The sequence below is a fragment of the Pseudopipra pipra genome, chromosome 17 (genome assembly GCF_036250125.1).
Source record: "Pseudopipra pipra isolate bDixPip1 chromosome 17, bDixPip1.hap1, whole genome shotgun sequence".
NCBI classification, from domain to species: Eukaryota; Metazoa; Chordata; class Aves; order Passeriformes; family Pipridae; genus Pseudopipra; species Pseudopipra pipra.
In genome coordinates, this window is record NC_087565.1 from 5,635,789 (window position 1) to 5,643,309 (window position 7,521).

Below are 7,521 nucleotides of genomic sequence, written 5' to 3' on the forward strand. Positions count from 1 at the left end.
TGGAATTCTAGGCCTGTAAATTCTAGCTAATTTTCCAGGTAAAAAAAAAACAAAAGCATAAAAAATGTGAAGGAGCTTAGTTTCTTTCTTATTATTTGTGTGGTTTGTTTTTTTTTTTCCTTTACTTGCTTGCTTTCTGCCTGGCAGCTAAGCAAGCTCACCTTGGGATCTGGGTGTGAGGAGGAGACATAACTCTTCCCATCAGTGGGACACAACGAGGGGAAGGGAAGCCTGCCCTGAAATCACTGCTGGGTGTCTATGCCATGCTAACAGGGCCACAAGGCAGTAAGAGATATATTTTATCCCTAAAGTCAGCAGATCTCAGGTTGAACATGCAGATCTGCAGGAAGCTGATGGGTTTGGCAGGCACGTCTGATCTGTGAATGCACTTTAACCTGACTGAGTTCAATATCAGGACGTGGCAGGGACCATCTCACTTGTGGTCCAGCGGATGGCGATGGCAAAAATATGGATTAACACTTAACCAGAGCTCATCAGGGAAAGAGCCTTTTTTCCAGACCAGAGAGGAGTTAATGAGAGTCTCCAGGGTTTATACGTAAGTATATCATGGGGTTTGGGCTGTTTGGGTCATTTCTTTGATGTGACAGTTAGGTTGTTCAGGGATGATGCTCAACTCCTCTAAGCCAGAAGTTTCTATGGCTTTGATTCAGGTCCTCAAGCTCCTTTTGATTCCTGCAGCTCCCAGCATGCTGCTGAACCCTCAAGCTGGTTTGAGAGCAGACACTGCTCCCATAACATTGGGAACCAGTCTCCCTGCTCTGGCACAGCAGCTCAGCATCCCCTAATCACTATTTCTACCCTGGGCATGGTTTTTGCCTGGCACTTTTGGGGATGAAGTCCCATCTTGCAGCATTGCACACGTGAAATTCAGGCAACAGGAGCAGGAGCAAAGGATTTAACAGGAGTCATTTTCAGCAACCAAGCTGCACACACTTGTATATTTTTTCATGTTTACATACAGTGTGCTCTTTGCTGACAAATGTATGTATTTATTAATTCACACCTGACCTGATCCCTGCTCCATGCTGCCAGGCCCAGCCATGTGGGTCAGCAGCAGGGACCAGCTTTTAGTATTACTTCCCCCAGTCGTGTGTGAGCTGCACTTGCTATAGAGGCTGCAGCCTCACACTCCCAGTGAACTGTAAAACCAATTTAAAAACGACATTTCACGAATTAATGCAATGCCCACTGCAATCACACCTTGGGCTGCTGAGGAGGCATATTCCAGCCTGGAATTTGTTACCTGGCCAGGCCATTTGTCACTGCACAAGAAGCAAAAACTTCCCCACCTTGTAGCCCCTCTGTGCAAGGACAAGGTAGGAGTACAGACAGGCAAAGGGCAGCTCCTGCCATCCTCTGCTCGGATGTTGTTTTAATCCTGCTCCCAGGTCTTTGGAGTCAGTACCATGTGCTCTAAGTTTGCAGGTAAAAGTTGTGGTTTTTTAGCAACAACTGCAACAATCAGCCCTTTGGCACCACCTCACTCTCTGACAAGGCTCATCAGCAGGAGATCTCAAAGGGTTCCCCAAAGAATAATTTAGAAATTGTGAATAATTTAGCTGTTGCATGAGGAAACTGAGGCAAGGCAAAACTTGCCAGGCCCCAAGGTGCTGGGATGGGGCCAGGGGATGTGCATCCCATGGGAGCTGTGACATGGAGCAGCCAGCTTGGCACGGCTCGGCGCCGGGGTGCCGCCAGCAGCAGCCACCCCACTCCCAGGAGAAGGTTTTCAGAGACCATTAGGTGCCTAATGATGCAGGCAGACACCTGGTGCCATTTGCACTGGGAATGAGGTGCTTTACATGCCTCGGCACCTCTGGAAATCCCACTAGGCATCTACCTGCAGCTGTAAGCGTCTGCAAAAGCCAGAGCATTTTCAAACTGCTGCCTGGGAGGCTGCTCTGGGCTGTACAAAGGGTTGTTTTGGCTGCAGACGTGGGTCTTCAGCATGGGAGGGAAGGGCTGGAGGGCACCACGTATCAACCAGTCCCTTACAAGAAACACCCATCGCCCCGGGCTTCCCTCTGGCCGCCATCCACAGGGTCCCAAATATCAGCTGCTGCCCACAGACCTGTCACCATGTCTAACCCACTCTTCCAACATTGCCTTGGGTGAGTTTTATAGTTTTTGAGGAAGAGTTTAGCAAAACCTCTGTCCCTTTTGCACAACCACTCCATACCTTTGCCCATATCTGCTTATACCTCTTACACCTCCAGCCACAAGGTCCACTTCACAGACAGAGGCAGGCAATAATCCCTGTGGATGAGAGTTGGCTGAATGCCATGCCTGGACATCCTTCCCAGGCTCATAAACCTCTTGTTGGGTTTACAAACATTGTGGCCAGCAATTTTGCCAGAAGCTCTCAGGAGACCCCAGCTGGAGTGTGGTTTGGATAACAAATACTTGTAGCCTGGGAGATCAAGTGGCTCAGAAAGGGGATGCATGGGGGAGTTTCATAAATGCTCTGGCACTTCTCCATTTTCCATGTGCTCCCATATTCCAGCAACAAGCAAAACCTGGATCCCCGCTTTGCAAAGGTTCTCACAACTTTGTACCTGCACTCTGCCCCTGCTGTGACCCTCCTATCAGACCTCAGCCCAAAGCTGCCTTGCTAGACCTGCCCCAGCCTCATCAAGCTGGAAAGCCAATAATCCAGTAATTTATTTTTAAGACAAATAATTCTAGGTGATTCCATTAATATGGAGTTTATTTCAACACTATTTGGCAAAAAGGAGAAGTCACGCCTCCTGGTATATGGTTTATTTTCCATGTTTGTGTAAAGCAGGCAGAGAAAAAGAATGGCTACAGTAACTGTAAAATAATCTATAAGGCAGAGTGTGCCTCCTCATCTTCTTTCAGAAGGTTTTATTCAGCTCAGGCTTTCTATATGATACAGTGATGAATGAAATACCTGGGAACAGTACAAAGTAACATTATTTATGGAGAATAGTAAAAGAGCATTCCGTTTCTTAGCATACAATTTCGGTAACAGCAGAATTTTGAGATTAAAATGAGATTCCTCTCCCATCATTTCAATTCATACCAAACTTAAAAACAAGTCTTATGCAGAAGTGGTGTTGACTTGGTCTTCCCAATGTAACTTGTGTCTTTCAAACATTCATTCCTTGAAAAAGGCAAGGACTGGAAGACCATGATCATGGGCTGAACATCCCAGCTGTCCTCTGCACTGCATTAATTTTCTCATCAATAATCCCTAATCATCCATAAAGTCATACCCCACCATCACCTGGGACATTTAAAACTAAACTGAACAAAGAACTGGCCTTTATCACAGCTCATTAATTTGGTGAGCCCAAATCTTGATCACTGCAAATGACTGCCACAGCTTCAAAGATAATTTGACCTATCACTGCAAGGATACTGTGTTTGGGATGGGTACCTGCCTTCAAAAACTACTCCTCCTGGCTCCAAATTCAATAAGCCCTTAGCAAACATGCTGAAAGTTTGAGCTGGCTGGTGCCAGTTGACTTTAGCAGCACATGTCCTGGTACCTCGCTGGATCAGGGCCCCCACTCGGCTGGGCTTTACTTAGAAAATCATGGAATCATAGAAAATTTGGGTTGGAAAGGACCTTTAAAGGTCACCTAGTCCAGCCTCCCTGTAACAAGCAGGGAAACCCGCCTCACGCTTGCTAAGCCTGGGATGAAAACTCTTTTACCCTTCTTTTTTTTTTTTTTTGTTTGAAATGGTTTGTTTGCTAGTAAATTCACAGTACGGCTGAGGTAGCACATTTGTGTTGTTAGGTACAAAGATAATGGAGGATTAAAATGCTGACAAGTGTGTAGAGAGGAAAATGATTTGGTTACCTCTTAGCGATGCAGCAGCAGCTGGAGTGAGCCCTGCATCTGTGGCTGCTTCCAGGCAATTACTGCTTCCCTCCCAGTGCTCCTGACAAATGCTGCTGCTCTCCTGCTTTGAACTGTCAAACGCAAAAGTTGCCATGAGAAGTGGTTTCCCTCCTTCGGCCTTTCTTTTAGCTTTTCTGTGATCAGTTTGGAGTATTTCCACAGGGAAAAATCCAAGTATTTCCGCGGTGGAAATTCCCCAGGGCAGGAGGGTGAGTTGAGCCTCAGCACTCAGTGCCTTTCTGCACTTTACAGATTTTCTCATAATATACACCAAATTACTTTAGCACTATCTTTAATTCTATTTTAATAATATCTTCAATTCAAGAGTTTCACACACACACGAGGTCAGCTCTGGTTTAGTGTGGTTTTCCCGGTATTCCCCCCGGCTGTGCCAAGAGCCCATTACTCGGGTGAATGAACTCCCCTTTGGGCCAACCATCGCCTTCCTTCTGCCACCTCCAACTCTTGTAAAAACAAACACGGGCTCCCTAAGTGCAATTAGCATCTGAGGAATGCTGAGAGAGGGAGATTAATCATTCATAAACTAAACAAATACTGTTCTGATCCCATTAGCCAAGAGACAGCGTCTCCCGTTAATTTACTTCTGTTTGAGGTGTATCTATTAACCCCTTTTAATCAGCTATTATTCTAGTTAAACTCTTAGCTGGGCTTGGTTATCAGAGGATGGTACCCTTCTGACATAAGATCAAATTAAGATTATGGAAAACTTGTCAGGAATGAAGAGCCTTGCATTCGTAATTAAGATACAACCTAATTAAAAAAAATGAGGTATGCTTCCGAGGAGGGCCCCACAGCACTTCTCCTAAGCATCCTCTTCCCTCCACTGAGGTCCCTCTGCTGAATTTTGTCAGCCTAAACTCAACCAGACAGGTGTCATCATCCTCTGCCTTAATGTGCTCACCCCCGTGACACGCACAGCTTTTCTCCATGGCTTCCTTTGTACCTACGACAGAGCTGAAAATCTAATTTTTTAAAAAATGTCTAGAGAGGCACATGAAGTTAATACACTTACCAGTTTGCAGCCCTCCACTTAAAGTCAATTACTGGCTGTGGACCTGTATGTCCCAGCATTGGGGCTGCCTGCCATGGGACAGGATTGCCCCGCCTCCTCATTTAGGGAGTACGTTGTCCAGGGGAAATTTAATATTTTAGACTACTGGTAGCGGTGTATTAGATCTCCAGGATTCTGAGGTCATCTTCAGTGAGTAGCTTCTTTCTGCCCACATCCATGAGCAGGAGCACTTGGTGAGCTGGGAGGAGAAGTGTGTGCCCTGGAGTTGCTGCCAGCGGCGTGATGCCGCCTGGTTGTGGCACTGATGCTGGGTCAGATGGAGCAGCCAGGCTAAGCAGTGCAGCAGAAGATGCTTTCCTGCGCTGGGATCACTGCTCTGTGTCTAATGCCCTAAGGGAATGCCAGCAGAGCAAGGGTCCCTGCCTGTGAGCAGGCACCAGCCGGGTGCTGGCTTTGCTCCAACGCGTGCATCAGTTATTCAGCCCGAAAGTGAGCGGTGAGAGGAAAAGGCTGTGTCCTGTGTCACGAAAGGCAGTGCTCACCCAGCACCCAAATTTTCCACTTCTGTGTGCATGGTACTGCCAGAGCATAGCTGGCTTTGCTCAGTGGGCAGTCCCAAAGGGGCTGAGGTTGAGCTCTGGGAGAGGGCAGCCCTGCGTCCGCAGAAGCAGGGGAGTTGCTCTGAAAATAAGCATTTTGACTAAATTGCTCAGTTTCTATTTCAAAAACCAGAACAGCTCAAATGAATTTCATTTTCCTCCATTTGAGACCAGAATTTTAAGAAAAATTTGCAATTTAAGCCTGAAAATCTTAGTGCCAATTACATCCATTTCCACACTGGGGATCACTTCCGTGATGACTCCACGCAATAAAACCAAATAAAGGAAAAGGAGGAAAGTCTCACCTGGGCTGCCCAGCTCCCAATTAGAAAAAGGTAAATAACTCTTGTTTTCTCTCTCTTGCTTCCTGGGCTGTGATGGCTGATGAGACTGGTGAGATGAGAGCCCTCCCTTCTTGCTTCAGTGCATAAATACTGCATCTTCAGGGATTCGCTTTGGTTAATTTAGGAGCTGCTTGAACTTTGCTTAAAGGCGCCTGCGTGTTACTATCCCTTGGAGTCGCCCAATGTATTTGTCATAGCTGAACCTGCAGTTCATTAGAGGTACAGAGTCAGCTAATTATTCCCAGAAAATGTAGTATAATTTTATGAATTATGCATAAAATATTAACTACTTGTGAAGTTCACAGATATATATGTAGAGACTGCAGGGCAAATGCTTCCCCACTTGAGGGCTATATACAAACTGGAAACAAATAATACATATATTTAATCTAGTGTGGCAGGCTGGGAGGGCACACACCAAAGAAAGTGTGTCTGGGGAAGAGTGTCATGGAGATGTGGAATCCCCTCCAGTGCTCAGCTGTGGAAGGGGCTGCCAGGCTCAGCACTTCCCCAGGCTGGAGTTTACAGTGAAGTCCCAATCGATGGAGCCTCAGACTCTAAGCCAAGCTGGTTTGGGAAGGTCTGTGCTGAATTGCATGGATATTGGTCAAAATACTGCCTTTTTCTGGCAGAGGGGTTCTGATGCGCTGGATCTGTTGGCAGGTCCATCCTTCTCTCAGGCTGGGTGCACTGGAAGGACAAACCCGCACCACTCTCAGCCCAGGGGGAAGCCCTCCCCTCCCACAGACACAGCAGCAGGACATGATCCATGATTTGATCCATGGACATTCACTCCAAAGATGCAGATCAGCAGCAGCGGTCCTCCTCTGACAGATACTCATTTCAGAGTTCACCAGCATGCTTTGGAGACATAAAAATCAATAGAAGAGAGGGAACAATAAAGTTTCATTGTTCAGTAATGAGGTAGACAGCATCTATCACAAACTCCCAAAGTGCTGCTTGTGCAGGATTCTCCTCCACTGTCTCCTCCTGGCTGGACTTCAGCTAAATAAAGATAAGCTTAGCTGAGAGCAATAGGAATTCTGGAAGCTGAGTTTCCCTCCATGGCCAGACTTCATGGCTTCTTCCTCTTGCATGCAATATTGTAGCAGCATCCCAATACTTTCAACTCAAGATCTGTAGATGGTCACTGAGTCTCAAACCTTGACCTCTGAATGGTCCGTGGGTTTGTGCAATTATTTAGTCTATTCCCACCACGAGGTTGTCCACGTTGTCATTGCAGCAGGTGGTACAGCAGACAACCTCTGTGCATACCAGGTGCCAAGGGACTGGCAGGGGTGGGAAGATGTGGCTCTCTGGAGAGAAGTGAGGGCAGCAGAGGAGCCACCCCAAACCCTTTAGCTTCAAGGATGCCAATGCAAGTTATTAATATTTCTAAACTTTTGGGAGACAAGAAATGGAAGGAAAGGGTGATATTTGGAGAGCAGTTATAGAGGGATGGCTGGATATGTGGAGGCTCAGAAAGGAAGAAAAGCCTGAGGGAGTTCAGCGCTGGAGCTGGACCAGCTGCATGCAAAGGGATAGTGAAGGAAACACAGAGGTAAAAAGAGACCCAAGACTGGCAGCAACAAGTTTGTCCTAAGGTGCAAAACCCTGAGTGCTGTAAAGAGAACTCCATTATGTGATATCTGGGG

At 46.7% G+C, this 7,521-nt stretch overlaps 1 long non-coding RNA gene across 1 annotated transcript; it reads right to left on the bottom strand.

The window, feature by feature from the left end:
- Positions 1 to 2,753: 2,753 nt before the first annotated feature.
- LOC135423392 (uncharacterized) lies at positions 2,754 to 6,033 on the bottom strand. Its single transcript, XR_010434800.1, has 3 exons — positions 5,828 to 6,033; positions 3,849 to 3,961; positions 2,754 to 2,932 (listed from the first exon to the last, which is right to left on the bottom strand). It is a non-coding gene; the product is annotated as an uncharacterized LOC135423392 (long non-coding RNA).
- Positions 6,034 to 7,521: the final 1,488 nt, after the last annotated feature.